The sequence below is a fragment of the Aethalodelphis obliquidens genome, unplaced genomic scaffold (assembly GCF_003676395.1).
Source record: "Aethalodelphis obliquidens isolate GAN/ISIS:26980383/991018 unplaced genomic scaffold, ASM367639v1 scaffold22, whole genome shotgun sequence".
NCBI classification, from domain to species: domain Eukaryota; kingdom Metazoa; phylum Chordata; class Mammalia; order Artiodactyla; family Delphinidae; genus Aethalodelphis; species Aethalodelphis obliquidens.
Window position 1 is genome coordinate 9,523,675 of NW_020837966.1, and position 27,365 is coordinate 9,551,039.

General features: G+C 40.4%; 1 protein-coding gene across 4 annotated transcripts in view; it reads right to left on the reverse strand.

Moving 5' to 3' along the window:
- The window catches only part of FHIT (fragile histidine triad diadenosine triphosphatase), a 1,436,343-nt gene that overhangs the window by 1,371,418 nt on the left and 37,560 nt on the right, over positions 1 to 27,365 (reverse strand). The gene's annotated exons all lie outside the window — the stretch shown is intronic.

The window sequence follows — 27,365 nt, forward strand, 5'->3', positions numbered from 1 at the left end:
TGTGTGTGTGTGTGTGTGTGTGTGTGTGTGTGTGTGTGTGTGTGTGTACACAGACACACACACACATATATATATACACCATATCCTCTTTATCCATTTATTCGTCAGTGGACATTTAGGTTGTTTCCATGTCTTGGCTATTGTTAGTAGTCCTGCTTATGAACATTAGAGTGCATATATCTTTTTGAATTAGAGTTTTGGTCTTTTCTGGATATATACCCAGGAGTGGAATTGCTGGATCATATGATAACCCTATTTTTAGTTTTCTAAGGAACCTCCACACAGCTCTCCATAGTGTCTGCACCGATTTATTTTCTCACCAACAGTGTAGGAGGGTTCGCTTTTCTCCATACCCTCTCCTGCATTTATTGTTTGTAGACTTTTTGATAATTCCACCATCTCAGGCTGCTCTTATTCCCGAGTTCCCTCTCTCAGCTCTGCCTAAAGACAGACCCACTCAAACACCAAAAAACCCTACCAAGTAGTCCAATGCTAGCAAGACCATGAATCCTGCCACATCAGGTCAACTACAAATTACAGTCACTTGTTCTCTGTCCTGGCCTAACTGTTATTTCAGAGAAAATCTCTGTTTGGACCATTTTTCCTGTCCTTTGGAAAATCAGCTCAGGAATAGACTCAGGTGCTACTTTGGGTACATAAAATAAATACTCTGTTTATTCTATTATATTTCTGTTCTATAATTTTATGGTTAGATGGTTGCTACTATGCATTCTGCTGCTGTAGATACCATATCTATTTTACATACTCAAACCAGCATCAGTCCATGCTCACATGAGTATTTAATGAAGAAGAACCTTGTGGCTACAAGTGTCACCAAATTGAATGCTGCTGAGGAAGAATCACTTTCTCTGAAATGTAACCTTTAACAAAAAGGGAAAAGCCTGGAGTGACATGAGTCATCTCTAACGCAGCTGAATTACAATCCTGTAGAGTGAAGTAGGTGACCGCCTATGAAGTAAGACTTCAGGAGCCTTACTTTTTTTTTCCTATGAGACGAAACTCAGTATTCCACAGTTGAAGTCTGAAATGCAAATACACCTAAGTAAATTGTTCTAAAACTTCAGTCATTCACATACTCCTTTCATGATTCTTATATTATCTGTGAACAAATATTCTATCATTAATACAATATTTTTAATTTAATCAAGTCAATCTTGCCAAGCTCAATTAATTTTTTTGAAAGACAGTTTTATATCACCACTGCAAATATCCAGTATCACTTGTATACAGCCAATATCACTTGCCACAAATAGAAGGAAACCAAAAAAAATTAATGTGGCTAACCAAAAATGTGTTCAGTCACGTACTGTGTAAAATCATGTATCACAAGAAATACTGTAATAAATTGGTTTAAATTCACAATAAAGAGTGATATCAGTGTTCTCAACACCCCTCTATCTTGTCCTCTGTTTAAAGGAGGAGGGACCACCAAAAAGAGGTAGGAAGGGTACCGAGAATCTGAAGGAGCATGTGTGAAGGCTGGGTGCTTGGGGAAGGCTGGGGTGGATGTCACAAGCTATGAGAAGTAAAGAGACAAAAGAGCAGGCTGTTGCCCACTCCATAATTATTTATTTCTGGGGCTGTCCCTGCATGTGTCATAAAGGAAGTCCGTTGTACTATTTGATATGAAGGTCCTTCTACGCACCATCTCTTTTAGACATACGCATCTGAGCTCACAAATTACCCATCACAAAGAAATCACATGCTGTTAATAGGTCTCTTCATTGTGGCTGACAGTGCAGAACAAATGCCAGTCCCTGTGCTGAAACCAAATTTCTGGAATACTAACAGGAGTTCCCAGTAGGAGGAGACACATTACCTAGAGGTCACCCCCAATAACTGCTGGAGCAAACTCCTGAATTCTGCTGCTTCTTGCCACATTCACCACAAACGGCCCCATATTCTAGCTCTCCCTGGATATCCTCCTCTCTGATCAAATTCTCAATTCTCTGATCATTTTTTCATTGCTTTTTTTTAAAAATTTATTTAATTTATTTATTTATTTTTGGCTGTGTAGGGTCTTCGTTGCTGGGCGCGGGCTTTCTCTAGTTGCGGCGAGCAGGGGCTACTCTCCATTGCGGTGCACGGGCTTCTCATTGCGGTGGCTTCTCTTGCTGCGGAGCACGGGCTCTAGGCACGCAGGCTTCAGCAGTTGTGGCACATGGGCTCAGTAGTTGTGGCTCACGGGCTCTAGAGCACAGGCTAAGTAGTTGTGGTGCACGGGCTTAGTTGCTCCACGGCATGTGGAATCTTCCCGGACCAGGGCTCGAACCCGTGTCCCCTGCATTGGCAGGCGGATTCTTAACCACTGCGCTACCAAGGAAGCCCTTTCATTGCTTTTAACACCTCGCTCTCATTAAAACAGGTGCCCAATTTATAGAAAAATGAAGGGCATGAATCTGAATGAATCAACCATAAACGAATGAACAAATGTATGACAACAGGTCAGCTTTGCAGAAAGGAACACCTGCATGCCTAAGGCATGTCACCAAATTACCTCAACCCTGCCCAAAGTTACCAACGAAAAGAGCACAAATCCCATCAGGATGCCTTTTCAGAGAAGTGACAAGTTCTCCTTCCCTTGCCCTAACTGGACAAAGATCTGCTGCACTCTCGCTTTTAAAGTGCCTCCTTTTTACAAGCTGTACAATCTTGGGCAAGTTACTGAACTTCTCTGAACTTCTGTTCCCTTATCTATTAAATTCTGAAGAATAGTATCTGCCCCATGAGTTGCAGTAAAGATTAAATGAGAGAATTCAAGAAAAGTGTCTACCACGTGGATTATATCATAAGCTTAAAGATGCTGGGTACATTTCCAGACCAGACCACAATACCATGATAAATATCAATGGCATAATGGTTCCATGCTGTTACAATGTAATACCCACATGCTTTCATTCACTGTCCTGGTATCTACCCTGTTTGCCAGTAACAGAATTTTTAATGTTTACAGGGAGAACGCAGCAGGGTAGCAGCCCTATAGGCATGAAGGGGCACAGAATCATGTACCTGGAGTCCTTCATGAATGCATCTTAACAAATATATCCTGGGTTGATGATGACCACAATTCATTCCCATTTTGAAGTTCCCTGAATTTTTCACCTCTTTTAGCTCTGAATCTCCTACTCTTCTAATACCCATAGAGTTTCCCTCATTTCAAATCAGAGGCATGAGCACCTACAGCCACAGGAGGGGGAGTTTAGGATCTAACGCCTGTAGTATTTTTCAGACAGAAAACACTCTCCCAATGCCTCTACCCAGGAGATGCTAAACTACTCTGACATCTCAGCTGTTGCCCCTCCAAGCAGATTCACACACCTCTTGGCTAACACCCCCATTAGGTAGGCATCTAATCATGTTTACAGTTATTCATTATGACTGGCTACACAAATAGTGCCTTTGGTGTCAAACCGAATGGCCCCGTAGACCCCTGGTCCAAGACAGCTGGAAGATACAGACACACATTAAATAAGACACAGGCAGGAAAATCATATCCACTTCCTGGAGATGGAGCGAGACTAAAGCCGGCCTGCTAGAGCCCTCCAGACCTCCAGGGTGGGGAGGCCCACAGCTAGCAGAGTGGGATCAAAAATCTGAGGTGCTTGGCGTGCAGAAAGCTTGCCAGCTCAGCTTCTGTGGGTGTCTGCAAGCAAGTATGCCAGAAAGAAAAACATGAACTGTTTTGCAGGGCAATTATCTTGAACCAGAAGGAGCAGTATGCCTTCTAAGTGCCAGGGCACATTCCTGAACCTCTGAGCTCATACACACCTATAGTGACTCCATGCACCTCTCTGTGCAAGAATCTCTCCAAGAACACAAAGGAGGAAAGTGCCCTTCACCACCTGCGATCATCTGAATCTAGAATCATGGGTGGGGGATGTATTGGGAGGGGGGTGGCAAATAATGACCTGAAGAGATGACCTGCAGTCCTCAGAATCCACTATAATGAACACTCTGTGTTTAAACAAGGGGAACCTGCATTTCCTCAAAAGGCATTTAGACACAGTCACATAACTGGGAGTGAATCTAAGAACCCTAGAAAGAGCAGCATATTTCCCCACTGACACAGCTGTACTGAAAAATCAACCTATGGCTCTAAGGGAAATGAGAAAACACAACAGGTGATTTCTAGCATGGCATCCAATCTTCATTTTTGTGATCTCTCAATTCTCAGTTCAAGTATAAACAGACTTTTTTTTCCCTGAAGTAAGAAAAGGATTAAGTAGGCAGGATGCTTTCTGAGTTCTGTGTAGCATATGTTCATAAGCTATCCTTTTGTAGCATTTATGGATGCATTCTAGAGTAGGGTTAAGCTGGAGCAAAATAATTTGGCATGCTTGCATTTCCTTTATCAGGAGAAGCAAGTTCAGTCTGCAGGGGCCACCCTGACCTGAGTGGCAAAGAAGCTTCCTGGAACCCTGAGGGAGATGCTGATTATTTTCCTTACAGGGATGCTCAAGCTGAGCCATCTTCCTTGCAAAATAGTAAATGAGCTTCATGCAAATTATCCTCAGGAAAGTGGTGGCTCAGGGGACAGCAGTGATCATTATTACACAAACTTAATTTCTGACCAACTTCAACAATCACCCTGCAGTATCTGCCCTGCTACACAACCTCAGGGTCAGCATTCCAATCCATCCCAGCCTAAAGACCACATTCAGCAGCAGATGTGTTTTCCAAATTTGTACATCCACTTTTATATGCTATATCCACGTGAGGGAATACAGTGCAGTCCTTAATGATGATGTAGTAGAAGAATTTTTAATGTTCACAATACAACATTAAGTGAAAAAAGCAGTATGTACAATTTTCTAAAGACATATCTACATACATTTGTGGGAAAGAAATACCCACAAATGCCATAGGTGGTCATTTCCAGGTAGAAGGGTTATGAGTAATTTCTATTTTCTTCTCTTTTGCTGATCTGTTTCCCAAATATTCTTTTTTTCTCTTTAATAAATTTATTTATTTATATTGTATTTTTGGCTGTGTTGGGTCTTCATTGCTACACATGGGCTTTCTCTAGTTGTGGCAAGCAGGGGCTACTCTTCATTGCGGTGTGCGGGCTTCTCATTGTACTGGCTTCTCTTGTTGTGGAGCAGGGGCTCTAGGCACATGGGCTTCAGTAGTTGTGGCATGCAGGCTCAGTAGTTGTGGCTCACGGGCTCTAGAGCACAGGCTCAGTAGTTGTGGCACACGGGCTTAGTTGCTCTGCGGCATGTGGGATCTTCCCGGACCAGGGCTCGAACCCATGTCCCCTGCACTGGCAGGCAGATTCTTAACCACTGCGCCACCAGGGAAGTCCCCCCAAATATTCTAAAATGTAAATGTATTACCTTTGTAATACAAATAAAGTAATTATAAAGTGATTTAAAGATATATTGATAGATTGGTGAGAGTGACATCACCAAGATGGCAACATAGGTTGTTCCTGACTTTGCTCCCCTTTACAAGAAGAACTAACAACTATTCAAGAAGACAACAAGACACCATTGAGAGAATCCTAGAACATGGGGGTGAGGCTAAAGCACCCCTGTGTACTACAGAGACCAACAAAGACCACACTGGAAGGTAAGGGAAGTGGCTGCACATTGACCACACTGCCCCTCCCCAGGCTAGCATAGCACCACGTGGAGAGGTCTCCCCTGAGTCTCTAGTTCCTCCAGTGGGAAGGAGAACACAGTGGATAAAACCAGCACCCCTAGTATTGTGGGTCACTTTACAGGAGCCCCTACTCTAATCTCACACCACAGAGACTGCAGGGGAATCTTCGGGGCTCAACCACTGGGAACCTGACTGTGATGGAGATGAGGGAGGAGCTTCTAACAACCAGCACAGGGATCTTTGCAGACTAAGTTCATACCTGCAGTGCCCAAGTAGTAATCCCAGAGGCTCTGCCCATGTGCAGAACCAAGCAGAGGGCACACTCTGACCAGGGAACCCAACAGAGTACAGATCTGCCTGATCCTCAAAGGAGGAATTATGCCGGCCCTAAAGCCCAGTTTGCCCACACCCAGGCAAGGAGCTGAATCACAGCCCCACCCACTGTGGAGAGCACCTTATGGTCCCATTTGACCAGAAGGGCTAGAGAAAACTCCTGGAAGCTGAGCAGCCCAGCTGTGCTCAAGCCAAGAGGCAGGCAAGGAGAGCTGATTGCCCCCAGAGCAAAGCTACTACCAGGTATGGAGCACCACCATGCTATGCACAAGCAGGAGGAATAACTCACAGCCAAGGCTGAGGGTAGCTCACTGCCCACACACACACACCAATGAGCTGGTCTGGGAAACTGAGAGGAGCCTGAAGTGACCCCCTCCCCCTCCAAACCAGGCAAGGGATCTTGCCCATTATGGAGCATGTTATTCTGCTACATCTGACCAGAAGGGTTGGAGATAACTCTTGGAAGCTATGTGGCCCAGCAGCACTTGAGCCAAGAGGTAGGTAAAGCAAATAGTTTGCAAAGCAAAGCCAGTGACCCTGTTCAGTCAGGGAACTTGGGGTGCAGGTTGGCTTGAGCTAAGATAACAAAGATCTCTAGCAGCTTTAGAGCTGCTTCTCCCACTGCACCCAGGCAGGAAATCTAATTCATAGCCCCGCTCATTGCTGAATATAACCATCAGCCTGTTCATCCAGGTAATATACCCAGAACACATTGGAAGATGCATAGCCCATTCAGTAGTCCTATGCATACTGGTGCTTACACAGAGAGCACAGCCCGTGGCACTCCCCATCTGCAGAGCAAAATCTGTGGCTTCACCTGACCAGGGATACATTTCACACTCTGGACTGATTCAGGTCCCCAAACAATGAGCTGTACAGGCCCTGTGTCCTGCTACCCTGCCAAGGCAAGGAAGCTAATTCGTAGCCCCATCTACTACTAAATATCAGTCCCAACCATGTAGTAAGCCTGACCAGTGAATCCAGCCAACAGTGGAGACAATCCGATAGCCTCACTTGGGTAAGGAACCAAGCCAGCAGTCCTATCCAGCTGTTCTCAGCCAGTTATTCTCAGCCCATCCCCATCCTCAGAGCTCAAACAGTTGCATTGTCCAAAAACAGACCATAACAGCAGGTCCCACCTGCCCAAGGACATCACTAACAGACACACTCAAAAACCCAAACTGAGCTGACTGGTGAAAAACTGTCTGTACCAAAGCAAGCCTGTAAAGTCCAGAAGAGGAGCCCTATTACTCAAATGAGCAGATACCAATGTAATGAATTAAGGATCATGAAAAAGCAAGTAAATATGACACCACCAAAGGAAACTAATAAAGCTCCAATAACTGATCCTAGAGAAATGGAGATGTATAAACTGTCAAAGAATTCAGAATAATCCTCTTAAGGATATTTAGTGAACTACAAGAAAACACAGACAACTAAATGAAATTACATAAGCAATGCATGAACAAAACTATTTAACTATTAAAAAAACAACAACATAAACCAGAAATCCTAAAGTTGGAAAATACAAACACTGAACCAAAGAAATCAATAGAGTTTCAAAAGTAGACTCAACCATGCAGAAGAAAGAATCAGTGACCTGGAAGATAGGACACTGGAAATTACCCATTCAGAGGAGCAAAAAGTAAAAAGAATAAAAAACAGTAAAGGAAGCCTACTGGAATTACGGGACACAATGAAAAGAAATAATATTCACAGTATTCCAGAAAGAGACGAGAAAGAGAAAGGGACACAAAGTATATTTAAAGCAATAATGGCTGAAAACTTCTGGAACCTGAGGAGAGAAATAGACATCCAGATCCAGAGGCCCAAAGGATTCCAAAAAAGTTGAACCCAAATAGGGCTATACTAAGACACATTACAATTAAATTATCAAAAGTCAAAGACAACGAAAACAATTTAAGAACAGCAAGAGAAAAGAGATAAGTTACATACGAAGGAATTCCCAAAAGACTACAGGCAGATTTATCAACAGAAATTTTTAGGCCAGGAAAAAATGGAATCACAAAATCAAAATACTGAAAGAAAATAACTGTCAACCAAGAATTCTATACCCAGTGATGCTGTCCTTCAGAAACAAGGGAGAGATAAAGACATTTCCTAACAAACAAAAGCTAAGGGAATTCATTACCACCAGGCCTGCCTTACAAGAAATGCTAAAGGGAGGTCTTTGAGTGGAAGTAAAAGAATGCTAATTAACATCATAAAAACAAAAAAGGTAGTACAAATCTCACTGGTAATGATAAATACACAGTCACAGTTAGATTCTGCAATATGGTAATAGTGGTGCATCACTCACTTAAAACTCTAATTAAAAAAAATTTTTTTAATAAATTTATTTATTTATTTGTTTATTTTTGGCTGTGTTGTGTCTTTGTTGCTGCACGTGGGCTTCCTCTATTTGTGGCGAGCAGGGGCTACTCTTCATTGCAGTGTGCAGGCTTCTCACTGCGGTGGCTTCTCTTGTTGCGGAGCACAAGCTCTAGGCACGTGCTCTTCAGCAGTTGTGGCATGCAGGCTCAACAGTTGTGGCTCGTGGGCTCTAGAGCGCAGGCTCAGTAGTTGTGGTGCACGGGCTTAGCTGCTACGCAGCATGTGGGATCTTCCTGGACCAGGGATTGAACCCAGGCCCCCTGAATTGGCAGGCGGATTCTTAACCACTGCCCCACCAGGGAACTCCCTAAAGTTTTGTGTTTTTTTTAAGCAGTAAAAATAACCACAAGCATAATAATCTGTTATTAGTTATACAATATATAAAATGTGGACAGGAAGAAAAGTAAAAGTGTAAAGTTTATGAATTCTACTGAAATTAAGTTGTTATAGGTTTAAAATAGGGTGTTATAAGTTTAAGATATTTTACATAAGCCTCATGGTAGCCACAAGGGAAAATCCCGTAGTAATTACACAAAGGAACACAATAAAGAAGTTAAAGCATACTTATACCAAAAGACATCAAATGATAAAAAGGCATCAGGATAAGAAACAACCGGAAAACAATGAACAAAATGGCAATAGTAAGTCCTTACCTATCAATAATAACTTTAAACATAAATAAATTAAATTCTCCAATTAAAAGACACAGAATGGCTGAATGGATAAAAAACAAGATCTAACAATATACTGCCTTCCAAAGATTCACTTCAGCCTTAACAATATACATAGACTAAGGGTGAAAAAACATTTCAAGCAAATGGTAACCCTAAAAAAAGCAGAGATAGTTATACAGCTGTCCCTCAGTATACACAGGGAATTGGTCCCAGGAACCCCCCAAGGATACCAAAATCCATGGACACTCAAGTCCCTTATATAAAATGGCACAGTATTTGCATATTACTACACACATCCTCGTATATACTTTAACTCATCTCTAGATTACTTAAAACACCTAATACAATGTAAATGCTATGTTAAATAGTTGTAAACACAATTACATAAGCGGTTGCTGCCACACAGTAAATTTCTTCCTAATTTCAAGCTATACTATACAGCTATAGTCATCAAAACAGTTTGATATTGGCATAAAAACAGACAAATAGGGCTTCCCTGGTGGTGCAGTGGCTGAGAGTCCGCCTGCTGAGGCAGGGGACACGGGTTCGTGCCCCGGTCCGGGAGGATCCCACATGCCGCGGAGCGGCTGAGCCCGTGGGCCTTGGCCGCTGAGCCTGCGCGTCCGGAGCCTGTGCTCCGCAACGGGAGAGGCCACAGTAGTGAGAGGCCCACGTACCGCAAAAAAAAAAAACCACAGACAAATAGACCAATGGAGCAGAATTGAGAGCCCAAACTCAAGCATATATGGAAAACTAATATTTGACAAGGGAGCCAAAGATACTCAATGGAAAAAAGACAGTCTCTTCAATAAATGGTGCCAGGACAATTGGATATTCACATGTAAAAGAATGAAACTGGACCCGTATCTCACACCATCCACAAAAATTAACTCAAAATGGATTAAAGACTTAAATGTAAAACCTGAAACCATGAAACTGCTAGAAGAAAACACAGGAACAAAGCTCCTTGACACGAGTTGTATTCATGATTTTTTTAGATATGAAACCTAAAGCATAAGCAACAAAATCAAAAATAAACAAGTGGGAATATATCAAACAAAAAACTTTCTGCACAGCAAAAGAAACCATCAATAAAGTGAAAAGATAAACCTATCGAATGGGAAAAATATTTGCAAACCATGTATCTGATAAGGTTTAATATCCAAAATATATAAAGAACTCATATAATTCAATAGCAAAAAATCAAATAACCCAATTAAAAAATGGGCAAAGGACCTAAACAGACATTTCTCCAAAGAAGATATACAAAAGGTCAACAGGTACATGAAAAGATGCTCAACATTACTATCATTAGGGAAATGCAAATTAAAACCATGAGACATCACCTCATGCCTGTTAGACTGGCCATTACCGAAGAGATGAGCGACAACAAATGCTGACATGGATTAGGAAAAAAGGGTACCCTTCTGTACTATTGGTAGGATTATAAATTGGTATAGCCATTATAGAAAACAGTATGGAAGAGCCTCAAAAAAAAATAAATAAAATAATGAGCTACCATATGATGCAGTAATTCCACTTCTGGGAATATATCCAAAGGAAACAAAAACACTAACTTGAAAAGCTATCTGCACCCCCATTTTCACAGCAGCATTATTTACAATACCCAAGAAATGGTAATAACCTAAGCGTCCATCCATGTATATATGGTATATATATATATACAATGAAATATTATTCAACCACAAAAAAGAAGAAATCCTACCATTTGTGGCACCATGGATGGACCTTGAAGGCATTATGCTAATGAAATAAGTCAGAGAGAGAAAGACAAATGTTCTATGATTTCACTTATATGTGGGATCTTACAAAATAAAATAATACTCATAGAAAAAGAGATCAGACTTCTCATTATCGGAGATGGAGGGTGGGGGGGAGGAGTTGGAGGAAGGCAGTCAAAAGGTACAAACTTCCAGTTATAAATTAGTACTAGAGATGAAACGTACAACATAACTACAGCTAACACTGCTGCATGATATATAGTAAAATTAAGAGAGTGAACCTTAAAAGTTCTCATCACAAGGAGATTTTTTTTCCTTTTTTCCTTTTTTTTCTTTTTATTGTATCTATATGAGAAGATGAGGGTTAGCTGAACCTATTGTGGTAATCATTTCAAAGTATATGTAAATCAAACCATCATGCTGTACACTTTAAAGTTATCAGTGATGTCAATTATTTCTCAATAAAACTGGAGGAAAAAAAGATACAGACTGGCATTTTAAAAAGTGTTTTTCATCCTCAAAACAAAGAAGCATTCCCATTAAAGCATTCCCAATATAAATGACCTGCGCCATTGAGAAAGAACTACCATATATCTCAGGTTCAACTTTGTTATTATCACCACTGCTAATTACTTCTTCTTAAGTATGTGCTGTATGCAGTACCCTGCAGTAGGCATCAGTAGTCAACTAAATAACTCAGGTAGTAACTAAGTTACTTACATCACTGGGACTCTACCAGTGTTACTAATGTTGGAGAATCTAAAGACCAGCATTTCGGGGACTTCCCTGCTGGTCCAGTGGCTAAGGCTCTGCGCTCCCAATGCAGGGGGCCTGGGTTCAATCCCTGGTCAGGAAACTAGATCCCACATGCCACAACTAAGAGTTCACATGCTGCAATAAAGATCCCACATGCTGTGACTAAAAAGATCCCTCATGCTGCAACTAAAAGATCCCTCATGCTGCAACTGAAGATCTCCCATGCCGCAACTGAACCTACATACCACAACTAAGAACCGGTGCAGCCAAATAAATAAATAAATCTTTTAAAATAATAAAAATAAATAAAAAGCAGCATTTAACAGGGGTGTTAATCCATTCGCCTGCTCTATATTCCACCTTCTCAGAAAATCTCTCCCAATCCTGCTGAATAGAATTAAGTAGGCAGCCAGCCAAGTGGACCTTGTGCCTGGGACACAGAGGATTCCAACAAAGGTGGGCACCTGACCTACAGCAAGCCACTTAGATATTTTCCCCCAGGAAAGAGGGATTGGAATGTAGTAATTCCTGTTAGTCTCTATCAACCTCCTGAATGGGGCAGAGAGAGCTGCAGAGGCAGTCAGGGTGGATGGGGCAATGCAGACCAGAGCAGCCAGTATGCCGGGGAAGCAGAGGAGAGGCTATGCAGCTCCCAAGACAGGCACTGTGCTTTAGGATAGACACACTGGGCTTCCCTGGTGGCGCAGCGGTTGAGCGTCCGCCTGCCGATGCAGGGGACACAGGCTCGTGCCCCGGTCTGGGAAGATCCCACATGCCGCGGAGCGGCTGGGCCCGTGAGCCATGGCCGCTGAGCCGGCGCGTCTGGAGCCTGTGCTCCGCAATGGGAGAGGCCACAACAGTGAGAGGCCTGCGTACCACAATTAAAAAAAAAAAAAAAAAAGGATAGACACACTGAGAGACAGTGTGGAGCAGACACGTTTATCCATTTACCTGTCCTGCTCCTGTTAGCTCTTGAGGGTCAACCATTTCCTGGTCCAGTGCCTCAGGAAGCTCTCGGTCCTGCCTGCCCTCAAACTAGTAAGCTGTCCTGTGGTCTTATAGGAAGTGTCACATCTTTTGTTGTTTTTGTTGCTGTTTGTTTTGCTTCTTGAAAACAAATGAATCCCAAGACACAGTTACAAGGATCAAAACTATAATCCCTCTTTCCCCACTCTGTATGGCTGATTGTCCCCCTCCCCCTTGTAATTCCTTCAGATCTCAGCTAAAATGTCATTAACTCAAAGAAGCCCTCCCAGACCACTCCACAGGAGGAGGTTTGCTCTGCTTTGCCTCCTGTTGTTTCCTGTATAGGACTTAACGTAACTTTTAATAATGCATGCATTGTTTAATAGTTATGCTCTGTCTCCCTCCCTAGACTGTAAAATCATCAGCAGGGCTCATGTTTCTTGCACCTCATACAGCACGTTCCTGGCACACCACAGGAAGTCAGTGGCATTGAATACACAGGTTAGTCTCGTATATGAGTACATATTCATTCATTTGCACCAAGGCTTAAAATTTGCAAAACTTGTTCCTTTCTCAACGAGGCACTAAAGAAGGACATTAGGTATACATGCAAAGACACAGCTGAGGGCCTTTCGAACAGCCATCCCCTCTGCTGCCTTACAAGTAAAACCCCAATTTTATTGGAGTATCTTACCTCCACAAACCCAAGAGCCTAGGGAAGGTGAGATTATCCCAGCTCAGGGGTAAATCCTGATTAGTTTAACCAGAGAATGGGTTATACTTGCTCAGATATCCACCCCTTTATCCCCTAGGGCAGCCAGGTCAGCCAGATCCCCCACCCACACCCTCAAAACACACACACACACACACACACACACACACACACACACACACCAACCACCTCCAGCTGTGAGCAGCCTCTTCTGTTTACTTAATGTTCTGACCAGATGTTATCATTTTCTATGTGTACCATGACAAGAACAAACTTAAATTGGAAAGCACCAATTTAAGCCAATCAAGGTAATCCCATCCCGTGTGCCACTGTCTGACTTAGGAAGGAATATGTAGCTACAATCAGCCAAATGCAACCCAAGGAGAAGCCTGCTGGAGAGGTTACAGGAAAGGCCCCTTGCATTTAAAAAGGGACACACAAGAATAGACAGTCTCTTATACCAACGGATGCTACTTATGTGCAGGTGACCCCCCAAATGAAGCAGGCATCTTAGGACCAAGAGAGCAGCCAGTCGGAGGACCAAGTCAGCACACTGAAGGTGGCAGAGAAAAAAGAGCAAGAAATGAAGACTCTAATGACATTGCTGAGTCACTGAATTAACAAAACCTGGAACTACCTCCCTCAGGATGTTTAGTTCCTTGAGATAGCTCATTTTCTTTATTCTGATGGGTTTTATTTTGTGTTCAAATGTAAGTTAGTAGAGAAATTCACAAAGTAATTGCCAATGCTTAGCAACCTGTCAACAGCCTAGTGCTCAAAATCATCTCCCTGCTGCACAGTGACAACCATCAAAGGCACCCTGGTGGGTCCCCAGTTGCTTGGCACCAGGAAAAAGTGGATTAAGGTTGGATTCCAGACATTCAGAGCCAGGGTTCCGTAATGTCTTTCCATCGATCATGACATCCATGGGGCTCAGCAGGTAGACATGGAGAGGGTAGGAAGCTTCTTTTTTAAATTCCCTTATCATCTATTCCCATTTTGAGTAGATTTTTGATTATTGGCAGCAAAAACTATCTTCACTGATAAATCTATCTTCACATAATTAGCAGCAAATTAATGTGACCTCCTTTGAGCAAAAGACTCAGGAAAAAATGGTATAGAGATTCATAATTCTGACCATATTCCTCCAAACCTTCAGATGATGGGTCTTAAGTGAATTTTTCCCAAAAAGGAAGACAACTGAGATGCCAGGAAAAGTACTGACCATGTGATCATCTGACACACTCTCTCCATCATGAGAGTCATAAAGCACCTCACAAATGCTGATGCGTCTCCTTGTCTCACCAGCGAATTTGGGGCAGCATAATTTAAAGATATCAATTGGTATGTTTTGTTATTCCTCCTGTGTATGTTTTTCCCTTTCTTATCTCAAGAACGTCAACATTCCCTTTATCTTAGGGGCATGTCCAAAAGCAGAAAGCACTAGAAGTAATCTCTAACCCTCAAAATCCAACCCCCACTAAAGATTTTTCTTTCAAAAGCCTAAACTCATGGTGCTAGACACCAGCATTTCTGGACAGGGATACAGACAAATTTCGATTGTTCTGTTCCATTTAAACTCTTCTGTTTCCTTTGATCTTGTTTACCTAAAATTGTGCTTTTCCACTATTGGGGAGAGGCTAGAGGTTTTCCAGTTCCTTAAAGTAGTGGAGGTGGGCAGCCTGTTCCCTAACAGAAACTCTAGGGAAGTGATAGGACTTTTGATGGGAATTGTGAGAGGATGCTGGGAAAATAAATATTTGGGCCCTGAAGCCACAGTAAAAGATCTTGTGTCTATGTCCATTGCATAGACACAGCAGGGTCACCTAATACTGCATGGACAAGGAGCTTTCCAGGGTGACCAGCGTGTACTAAGAATCAGAAGGCCTTTTCCTGAATGTTCTGTGCTAGGCAAGACCTGCAACACTTCTGCATCAATGACACTAAGTGAGCAGAAACCCTAAACATCACTGAAATAGCACTTGCAAAATTTAGAGGTAAAAAAAATGTAACCAAGTATGCATGCATGTGTGATTAAAATTCATGCATGCAACATTCAAAACAATTTTTCAAAATTAAACCTTTAATTCAGAATGCAAACTAAGTTTGTATTTTTAATTGGCTTGACATGTCATGAGCTCCCAAAGGACACCACACTATCAGTCCAAGTTCCCACTAGTTATTCAATATATTACAAGTCCTGCTACCTTAAAAAAGGAAAATTAACTGTAAGATAGACAGTTCCATAGCTGGTGAATACTACTGAACATTTTCAAAACACTCAAAAATAAAAGGCAATAACAGAATGCCTTTATTTTTTCTCTAAATAACACCACACCCATTCATGAAACATGACTATATTTCCCTCAATGTGCTGGGAATTAATGAAAATTGAATATAAAGAAAAGAAGTGCCCAATATACAAGGCACTTTATAAAGTTGAGATTCCCAAATAATACAAAAGCATTTTCAAGTCACACATGGGATATGAAGTGAAAATGTTCTTGGAGGAAATCTTCTCTAATAATACTTATCTACTTCAGAGGGTGCTGGCAAGCTCTATTAACACTTTTAGATCTTCAAATAAAAGTCCTATAGAAATGCAAAGTATTATTATTTTAGTTCTGAAATAATTTCACACCTAGGGATGAGAAAACCCCAGGTCAAATTTTACTGCTTCTCTCCTGCCTGATAAACAAGAAATGCCACAAGCAGTGGGGGAAGGGGGAGGATGGAAATCAAACAGAACAAAGACATCAAAATTTCTCCTTTACGTGAGCTCTGTATTTCCGCTAGATGTCACTTTTGGGAATTCTCAGAAAAAAAGTGAGTCCCTTTAAGGTCAGGGTTAAGTACAGGGACAATCTTCTCATTGCCTTTATACCAGATAAAGTAACAACCAGCTGAGCTGAAAAAAATTACCTTGTCCACTTCTGTGGGGCACAATTCCTCTCAAAGCACTTGCCAAACTTAAAAATGACTGGATAAATCATTACCTGAATCACCCACCAGTGAGAGCTCACCTAAGAGGTCAAAAAGCAACTGGCTTAATGGATACCACAATTTCTGCTCAGCTACTGAGAGCACTGTACAAGACTGTCATTTCTTGCTGCTGATGGAAGTGGTGGTGGTGATGATGGTGGATGTGATGATGTAGATGATCATGATGGTGATGATGGTGATTGAAGTTCTCAAAACCTACTGACCAATGGAATCACTTATGGAGCTTCTAAAAATACAGATTTTTGGTCCCCTCCCCAGAACTACTTATTCTGAATCTCTGAAGAAAGAACTCAAGTTTGGTTTTTACTGATTTTTGTTTTTCTTTTTGTTTTTTTTGCGGTACGCGGGCCTCTCACTGTTGTGGCCTCTCCCGTTGCAGAGCAGAGGCTCCGGACACACAGGCTCAGTGGCCACGGCTCACCGGCCCAGCTGCTCCGCAGCATGTGGGATCTTCCCGGACCGGGGCATGAACCTGTGTCCCCTGCATCGGCAGGTGGGCTCTCAACCACTGTGCCACCAGGGAAGCCCATGTTTTGTTTTTTTAATGTAGCCTTTAGGAAAACAACTGAAGTGACAGTGCTTGTAAATAATCTCATGATCAGGAATGCAGGCTTTGTAGGCAGACTAGCTGAAGTCTAATTGCAAACCTAACACTTATTAGCTGTGTGACTCTAGGCAAAATCCTTAGACTTAAGCCTCAATTTTGACATCTATAAAATGGAAATTCTATTACTACCTACCTCATAAGGTAGAGCCTAAGCAATTTTTTTAAAGCATATGTTAATTCCAAGGAAGACAGAAGGTTATATGTTAAAGAAAATATTACCAACCATAATAACATAATAATGTAAATATTATATATTGATTTAAACAAAAAATTGTAATATAATTATTTTAGTAGCCTGTGGGGACCAAAAGTGGTAGGACTGGGAGTGTCAAAGAGCTACTGCTAAACTTGATGTACCTAGGAAAAAAGTATAAGTATGTTACTTAGAAACAGAGAGATAAACACCAGAACTATCAGAGTTAAAAGTTGCAATTTGGGGGAGGGGGTCAGAAGAGAGAAAGGTCGAGAAGGGGTTGGTGTGCAGTTTTTCAGTATTTGCTTTTTAGTTCTGTTTTATTCAAACAATAAACAAGTAGGTATCTTGCTTTGATGAAAATAAAAATGAACTTCAAAAGATAATTCATAGTGTGCATAAGCATAAACATTAGAGGTCTTTATGAACTAGGATTAACATAAAGTTTTTCAGTTTACCAAAATTTGCTTTTTTAAAAACTGATTGAGGGCTTCCCTGGTGGCGCAGTGGTTGAGAGTCTGCCTGCCGATGCAGGGGACACGGGTTCGTGCCCCAGTCCGGGAAGATCCCACATGCCGCGGAGCAGCTGGGCCCGTGAGCTATGGCCACTGAGCCTGCGCATCCGGAGCTTGTGCTCCGCAACGGGGTCACAACAGTGAAAGGCCCGCGTACATTAAAAAAAAAAAAAAAAGATAGAAGCTGAAGCACAGTGTGTGCGCAGAGTTGAGAACATGGCCCCTTGGAACTGAAGGGTCCTGTGCAGCCACTTCGCACTGGAACTCTGGTCTGAAGTGCCAGGTGCAAGGCCTCAGCACTTGGCACCCTAAGAACAAGTGAAACTAGATGAAGCACAAAGGAAAAGAGAAAAAAAAGGTGGGGACCTTCAAGATGGCAGAGGAGTAAGATGTGGAGATTACCTTCCTCCCCACAAATACATCAGAAATATATCTACATGTAGAACAACTCCTACAAAACACCTACTGCAACACTGGCAGAAGAGCTCAGACTTCCCATAAGATATATATATATTTTTGCCTTTATCACTTATTGTGAGTGTGTATGTGTATGCTTCTTTGTATGATTTTGTCTGTATAGCTTTGCTTTTACCATTTCTCCTACGGTTCTGTCAGTCAAGGTTTTTTTTAGTATACTTTTTAGAGCTTCCCATCATTGGTGTATTTGTTTCTTGGTTTGGTTACTCTCTTCTTTCTTTCTTTTTCTTTCTTATAATGTTTTAATTTTTTTTATTTTTAATGATTTTCTTGTATTTTTTATTTCAATAACTTTATTTTATTTATTTTTTCTTTCTTTTCTTCTTTTTTTCCTCCCTTTTCTTATGAGCCATGTGGCTAACAGGGTCATGATGCTCTGGCCAGGTGTTACGTCTGTGCCTCTGAGGTGACAGAGTCAAGTTCAGGACATTGGTCCACCAGAGACCTCCCAGCTCCACGTAATATCAAACGACAAAAGTTCTCCCAGAGATCTCCATCTCACGCTAAGACCCAGCTGCACTCAATGACCAGAAAGCTACAGTGCTGGACAACCTATGCCAAACAACAAGCAAGACAGGAACACAACCCCACCCATTAGCAGAAAGGCTGCCTAAAATCATAATAAGTTCACAGACACCCCAAAACACACCACCAGACATGGTCCTGCCCACCAGAAAGACAAGATCCAGCCTTATCCACCAGAACACAGGCACCAGTCCCCTCTACCAGGGAGCCTATACAACCCACTGAACCAACCTTATCCACTGGGGGCAGACAGAAAAAACAACGGGAAATACAAACCTACAGCCTGTGAAAAGGAAACCCCAAACACAGTAAGTTAAGCAAAATGAGAAGACAGAGAAACATACAGCAGATGAAGAAGTAAGGTAAAAACACACCAGACCAAACAAACAAAGAGGAAACAGGCAGTCTATCTGAAAAACAATTCAGAGTAATGATAGTAAACATGATCCAAAATCTTGGAAATAGAATAGATAAAATACAATACACAGTTAACAAGGACCTAGAAGAACTAAAGAGCAAAAAAAAAATAATGAACACCACAATAAATGAAATTAAAAATTCTCTAGAAGGGATCAAGAGCAGAATAACTGAGGCAGAAGAATGGATAAGTGACCTGGAAGATAAAATAATGGAAATAACTACCACAGAGCAGAATAAAGAAAATAGAATTAAAAGAATTGAGGACAGTCTCAGCGACATCTGGGAAAACATTAAACGCACCAACATTCCAATTACAGGGGTCCCAGAAAAAAAAGAGGAAGAGAAGGGGACTGATAAAATATTTGAAGAGATTATAGTTGAAAACTTCCCTAATATGGGAAACGAAATAGTCAGTCAAGTCCAGGAAGCACAGAGAGTCCCATACTGGATAAATCCAAGGAGAAACATGCCAAGACACATATTAATCAAACTATCAAAATTTAAATACAAAGAAAAGAAAATTAAAAGCAGCAAGGGAAAAGCAAAAAATAACATACAAGGGAATCCCCATAAAGTTAACAGCTGATCATTCAGCAGAAACTCTGCAAGCCAGAAGGGAGTGTCATGACATATTTAAAGTGATGAAAGGAAAAAACCTACAACAAAGATTACTCTATCCAGCAAGGATCTCATTCAGATTTGACAGAGAAATTAAAACCTTTACAAACAGGCAAAAGCTAAGAGAATTCAGCACCACAAAACCAGCTTTACAACAAATGCTAAAGAAATTTCTCTAGGCAGGAAACACAAGAGAAGGAAAAGACCTACAATAACAAACCCAAAACAATTAAGAAATTGGAAATACGAACATACATCTCGATAATTACCTTAAATGTAAATGGATTAAATGCTCCAACCAAAAGATATAGACTGGCTGAATGGATATAACAAGACCCATATATATGCTATCTACAAGAGACCCACTTCAGACCTAGGGACACAAACAGACTGAAAGTGAGGAGATGGAAAAAGATACTCCATGCAAATGGAAATCAAAAGAAAGCTAGAATAGCAATTCTCATATCAGGCAAAATAGACTTTAAAACAAAGTATACAAGAGACAAAGAATGACACTATATAATGATCAAGGGACCAATCCAAGAAGAAGATATAATAATTGTAAATATTTATGCACCCAACATAGGAGCACCTCAATACATAAGGCAAATACTAACAGCCATAAAAGGGGAAATCGATAGTAACACAATCATAGTAGGGGACTTTAACACCCCACTTTCACCAAAGAACAGATCATCCAAAATGAAAATACATAAGGAAACACAAGCTTTAAATGATACATTCAACAAGATGGACTTAAATGATATTTATAGGACATTCCATCCAAAAACAACAGAATACACATTCTTCTCAAGTGCACATGGAAAATTCTCCAGGATAGATCGTATCTTGGGTCACAAAACAAGCCTTGGTAAATTTAAGAAAACTGAAATCATATCAAGTATCTTTTCTGACAACATGCTATGAGACTAGATATCAATTACAGGAAAAAATCTGTAAAAAATACAAACACATGGAGGCTAAACAATACACTACTAATAGCCAAGAGATCACTGAAGAAATCAAAGAGGAAATCAAAAACTACCTAGAAACAAATGACAATGAAAACATGATGACCCAAAACCTATGAGATGCAGCAAAACCAGTTCTAAGAGGGAAGTCTATAGCAACACAATCCTACCTTAAGAAACAAGAAACACCTCAAATAAACAACCTAACCTTACACCTAGAGCAATTGGAGAAAGAAGAACAAAAAAAACCCAAAGTTAGCAGAAGGAAAGAAATCATAAAGATCAGATGAGAAATAAATGAAAAAGAAATGAAGGAAATGATAACAAAGATCAATAAAACTAAAAGCTGGTTCTTTGAGAAGATAAACAAAATTGATAAACCATTAGCTAGACTCATCAAGAAAAAAAGGGAGAAGACTCAAATCAATAGAATTAGAAATGAAAAAGGGGAAGTAACAACCGACACTGCAGATACAAAAAATCATGAGAGATTACTACAAGTGACTACAGGGCAATAAAATAGACAACCTGGAAGAAATGGACAAATTCTTAGAAATGCACAACCTTCAGAGACTGAAGGAGCAAGAAACAGAAATATGAACAGACCCATCACAAGCACTGAAATTGAAACTGTGATTAAAAATCTTCCAACAAACAAAAGCCCAGGACCAGATGGCTTCACAGGCGAATTCTATCAAACATTTAGAGAAGAGCTAACACCTATCCTTCTCAGACTCTTCCAAAATATAGCAGAGGGAGGAACACTCCCAAACTCCTTCTACAAGGCCACAATCACCCTGATACCAAAACCAGACAAAGATGTGACAAAAAAAGAACACTATAGACCAATATCACTGATGAACATAGATGCAAAAATCCTAAACAAAACACTAGCAAACAGAATCCAACAGCACATTAAAAGGATCATACACCATGATCAAGTGGGGTTTATTCCAGGAATGCAAGGATTCTTCAAAATACGCAAATCAATCAATGTGATACACCATATTAACAAGTTGAAGGATAAAAACCATATGATCACCTCAATAGATGCAGAAAGGGCTTTTGACAAAATTCAACACCAATTTACAACAAAAACCCTACAGAAAGTAGGTATAGAGAGAACTTACCTCAACATAATAATGGCCATATATGACAAACCCACAGCCAACTTCGTTCTCAATGGTGAAAAACTGAAACCACTTCCTCTAAGATCAGGAACAAGACAAGGTTATCCACTTTCACCACTATTATTCAACATAGTTTTAGAAGTTTTAACCATGGCAATCAGGGAAAAAAAAAAAAGAAATAAAAGGAATCCAAATCGGAAAAGAAGAAGTAAAGCTGTCACTGTTTGCAGATGACATGATAGTAAACACAGAGGATCCTAAAGATGCTACCAGAAAGCTACTAGAGCTAATCAATGAATTTGGTAGAGTAGCAGGATACAAAATCAATGCACAGAAATCTCTTGCATTTCTATACACTAATGATGAAAAATCTGAAAAAGAAATTAAGGAAACACTCCCATTCACCACTGCAACAAAAAGAATAAAATACCTAGGAATAAACCTACCTAAGGAGACAAAAGCCCTGTATACAGAAAACTATGACACTGACGAAAGAAATTAAAGATGATACAAACAGATGGAGAGATATACCATGCTCTTGGATTGGAAGAATCAACATAGTGAAAATGACTATAGTATCCAAAGCAATCTACAGATTGTATGCAATCTCTATCAAACTACCCATGGCATTTTTCACAGAACTAGAACAAAAAATTTCATTATTTGTATGGAAACACAAACGACCCCGAATAGCCAAAGCAATATTGAGAAAGAAAAATGGAGCTGGAGGAATCAGGCTCCTGGACTTCAGACTATACTACAAAGCTACAGTAATCCAGACAGTATGGCACAAAAACAGAAATATAGATCAATGGAACAGGATAGAAAGCCCAGAGATAAAACCACACACTTATGGTCACCTTATCTTTGATAAAGGAGGCAAGAATATACAGTGGAGAAAAGACAGCCTCTTCAATAAGTGGTGCTGGGAAAACTGGACAGCTACATGTAAAAGAATGAAATTAGAACACTCCCTAACACCATACACAAAAATAAACTCAAAATGGATTAAAGACCTAAATGCAAGATCAGACACTATCAATCTCTTAGAGGAAACATAGGCAGAACATTCTATGACATAAATCACAGCAAGATCCTTTTTGACTCATCTGCTAGAGAAATGGAAATAAAAACAAAAATAAACAAATGGGACCTAATGAAACTTAAAAGCTTTTGCACAGCAAAGGAAAACATAAAAAAGAAGAAAAGACAACTCTCAGAATGGGAGAAAATATTTGCAAACGAAGCAACTGACAAATGATTAATCTCCAAAATATACAAGCAGCTCATGCAGCTCAATATCAAAAAAACAAACAACCCAATCCAAAAATGGGCAGATTCTTCTTCTATTTAGAAGATCTAAATAGACATTTCTCCAAAGAAGACATACAGATTGCCAACAAACACATGAAAGGTGACTCAACATCACTAACCATTAGAGAAATGCAAATCAAAACTACAATGAGGTATTACCTCACACCAGTCAGAATGGCCATCATCAAAATATCTACAAACAATAAATGCTAGAGAGGGTGTGGAGAAAAGGGAACCCTCTTGCACTGTTGGTGGGAATGTAAATTGATACAGCCACTATGGAGAACAGTATGTAGGTTCCTTAAAAAACTACAAATAGAACTACCATACGACCCAGCAACCCCACTACTGGGCACATACCCTTAGAAAACCATAATTCAAAAAGAGTCATGTACCACAATGTTCACTGCAGCACTACTCACAATAGCCAGGACATGGAAGCAACCTAAGTGTCCACTGATAGATGAATGCATAAAGAAGATGTGGCACATATATACAATGGAATATTACTCAGCCATAAAAGGAAATGAAATTGAGTTATTTGTAGTGAGGTGGATGGACCTAGAGTCTGTCATACAGAGTGAAGTTAAGTCAGAAAGAGAAAAACAAATACTGTATGCTAACACATATATATGGAATCTGAAAAAAAAAAAAAAGGTTCTGAGGAACCTAGGGGCAGGACAGGAATAAAGACACAGACGTACAGAATGGACTTGAGGACACGCAGAGGGGGAAGGGTAAGCTGGGACGAAGTGAGAGAGTGGCATGGACATATATACACTACCAAATATAAAATAGATAGCTAGTGGGAAGCAGCCACACAGCACATGGAGATCAGCTCAGTGCTCTGTGACCACCTAGAGGGATGGGATAGGGAGGGTGGGAGGGAGATGCCAAGAGGGAGGAGATATGTGGATATATGTATATGTATAGCTGATTCAGTTTGTTATAGAGCAGCAACTAACACACCATTGTAAAGCAATTATACTCCAATAAAGATGTTTTTTAAAAATTTGCATTAAAGACAGCACCATCACTGGGGGTAATTGAGGGGAATTTAATGAAGGGTGTGGGCAAGGTTAAGGGAAACCAAGAAGAGACAACAGTATCCTGGAGTTAGCAGAAATAAACTGCTAATTTAAAGGGGCAAAAGGAAGGAGCAGTTACCAAATAGTAGAAAAAAGCTGCAGCTGCAGAAGAGAGGCCCCCAACAAGAACCCTGGTGGCCTTCCGTAGAGGAATACAGCCACTGTCAACCCACAGTACTGCAAGGAAGGTAGGGGATAATATTCCAACCTTGCATTCTCTGATTTTCGCCCAATGCCTTCCTTTGGCTACTCCACTGGAAGGCCAGAGAGCAAGGGAGCCCAGGGTATGCTGACAATAAGTCAGCCTCCTGGGACACACAGCATTTCAGAGGAATGAGAGCTGGAGGCACAAACAGAGAATTCCAGCACAAGTACTATGCAGAGTTTTGTTTCCATTTTTGTTTTTTTATTTACCTCCCTTTCCTATTCAGCCTCATAAAATAAGCCTTCGATTTTTCAATCTGTTTAATAAATATAAATAGCATGATATTAACAATAATAACAATACATTGATATTACACAGCACTTTAATCTCCTAAGCACTTCCACATACATTATCTTTACGTCATCCTCAGAACAGCCCTACGCAGTAGATAGGGCAAGGGTTATCCTATTTTACAGGTGAGGAAAACTGAGACCTTAAGAAAAGTTGGGTTTCTTGCCCAGAGTCATAAAGCTAGCAAGCAGCAGAGCACAAACTAGAAGGTATGTTTCCTAATGCTTCAGCTAAGGTTCTTTCAACCATACAATGCTGTCGTGCTATTTATTCACAGTAGGAGTGAAAAATTGATGTCCCTGTGAAAAAATCATTAACCAGCTTTGTTCTAGGCACTGCACAGAACAGAGAAGCAGTCAACAAACAAGACACAAGGGGAAATAGGGCAAATTTGCCCATTCCATTCTCGGGAAACCACAAGCAGTGCCACAGACCTAAGTAACTGAGTTTTCAATCACATTTTACACACCATTGAAAAGAAGGTGTTCAGTAGGGCAAGAAAAGTGTTCAAAAGAGCAATAAAAATTCAGGCAAGAGTATACAAATATTTAAATAGTTTTGTTTTGGGATGCTGGGATAAGTAGAAGGAAATCACAGTCCCTTCACAATACCCATGCCACAAAGAGACCAGGGCTCCAGAAATTGGAAGGATGACCTCTGCTTCTCTTCTTAATTCCAACTCTACCCCCACATATACACATATCCTTTGAGAGCTTCAAGAAGCAGCCAAAAGTGACTTCTTTTTACCAAACACAAGAGTAGTGGAGAGTCCAACAAAATAGCCCACTTTTGAAATAATAATTGAGAACTCTTCACCTTATGTAATCTGCTGCAAAACACTCAGCTACTTATATATGATGGAAGAAAGTAGTGAATGGTATTTTTACTGTAAACCTCCAAACACACCCCACTTATTCCAAATTTAGCTCCCTAACATGTAAACTACTCTGTTAGGGTTCTGTGATTGCAAGCAACAGAAACCAATTGACTAATTTAAGAAGGATTATGGGAAGGAAATTGGAGACTCAGCAAATCCATGGAAGACTGGAAAATAAGCGTTGAACACCATCAGTGACCAAGACAGATGTGGAAGCTGGGAAATGGGAACTGCTACAGTGGTCTCATGGCAGGTACTGTCAGGGCAGAATGCCGACTGGGAGAAAGGAGAATCCTTCAGCTCAAGATTCAAATTCCAAAGAAGAAGCACCCGTTAACCAAGCTGTGGTCAAGCACCTATCCTTATGCTGACTGTAGGGCCCTGAGTAGGGTCCCTGGGTACAGTTCCACTACTGTAATTACTTCAAAAGAAAATAAAGTGCACTTAAAAAGGGAAAACATACATGACAGGAAAAAAGGGGAGGGGGAAGAAGTTCCTCTAAACTTAATAAGGTTTTCTTCAAAAATTCCTCAACCTAACTAGTAGCAATAGATCACTCACTTCCTAAGACTATATTAATTAGTAGTTGCCCACACACAGCCAAAGATAGTGTTTACCCTGACACCAACAAAACTTCAACCTGACAACAACAAAACTTCAACCTGACAACTTTTTACTTACAGAGGCCTCACTTCTCATACTATCTGAAAGTTATCTTTTCATTTGATTCTTAAAAGCCAAAGCAGAATTTGCCCTTCTTTAGTAACATATGCTCATTTTTGAAACATTATCCCTACACTTCCAAAAAGAACAGACTCCTCAAAATATCTAATGAATAAATCCATAAGGATGCTAACGCTGATGCTGATGATGATGACAGTAATATTAACAAGAGCAGCAACAGCTAATATCTACTGAGTAGTTATCATGGACCAGGACCTGTTCTAAGCCCTCAACACATAATAATTCATTTAAGCTCCACAACCTTAGGAGCAAAACAGTTTTATTTCCATTTCACAAAGTAGGAAACTGAAATACAGAGGGGGTGAATAACTTGTCCATGGTCCAATAGCTCATAAAAGTCAAACCACAACTAAATCCATGTCTGACTCCAGATTACCAGAATAACAAAGGGTTTTCATTGAGAGTAGAGGAAATAGACGGTACCAGTGTGAAAATACTTTCCAAGAAGAATGAGAGCACCATAACTGTACCTAAAGATCTCAAGGTTCTGAAGACTGCTACATCATCACTAACTCCAACAGTTTATGAGAATTTATTTCTAAAAGCTATCAAGTACTGCTTTATTCCAAGATGTGGCTCAATGGTCCAGAGATGTGTAAGTTATATGGCTGAATATAAGAATTATCTACTTCTTAAGATATTTTTTTCGTCACTAGTGCCCATTACAGAAAAATTCCAAGCCAACCAGCTTTCATGCACCAGAGTTTAATCATCCCAAAGCAAATCCTCAAAACAATATTTTTATAGCTCATGTTCTGATTATTCAAAAGGGGCTTTCTCCAATTTCCCTGTAAAATTCCTTTTCACCCTCAAAATAAACATTAAAAATTCAGCTCCAGAAGTAGATTTGTCATAAAGTTAGGAATAACTTAAAATATAAAGTAAATCAAAATGGCTCTTCCAACTTTAACTAAAGTGGTCACGGTCATGATTCCTGGAATAAAAATGACAGAAAAAAAAACCCTAAAATTGTCAAAAACATAATTGATGATGAAAAGAAATGTAAAATTATGGCATATTTCACCCTGGCCACCAAAGACTTTTGATGAAACTGCAGCCCTATAATTCCCCAGAATGAAATCTTTAAATTAAAATACTTCATGCAGAACAGAAATTAAACAATGGCTCAAAGAACAATGCTGTACAGATGTATGCTTATAAATATACCTAGGAAAGAGAAAACAA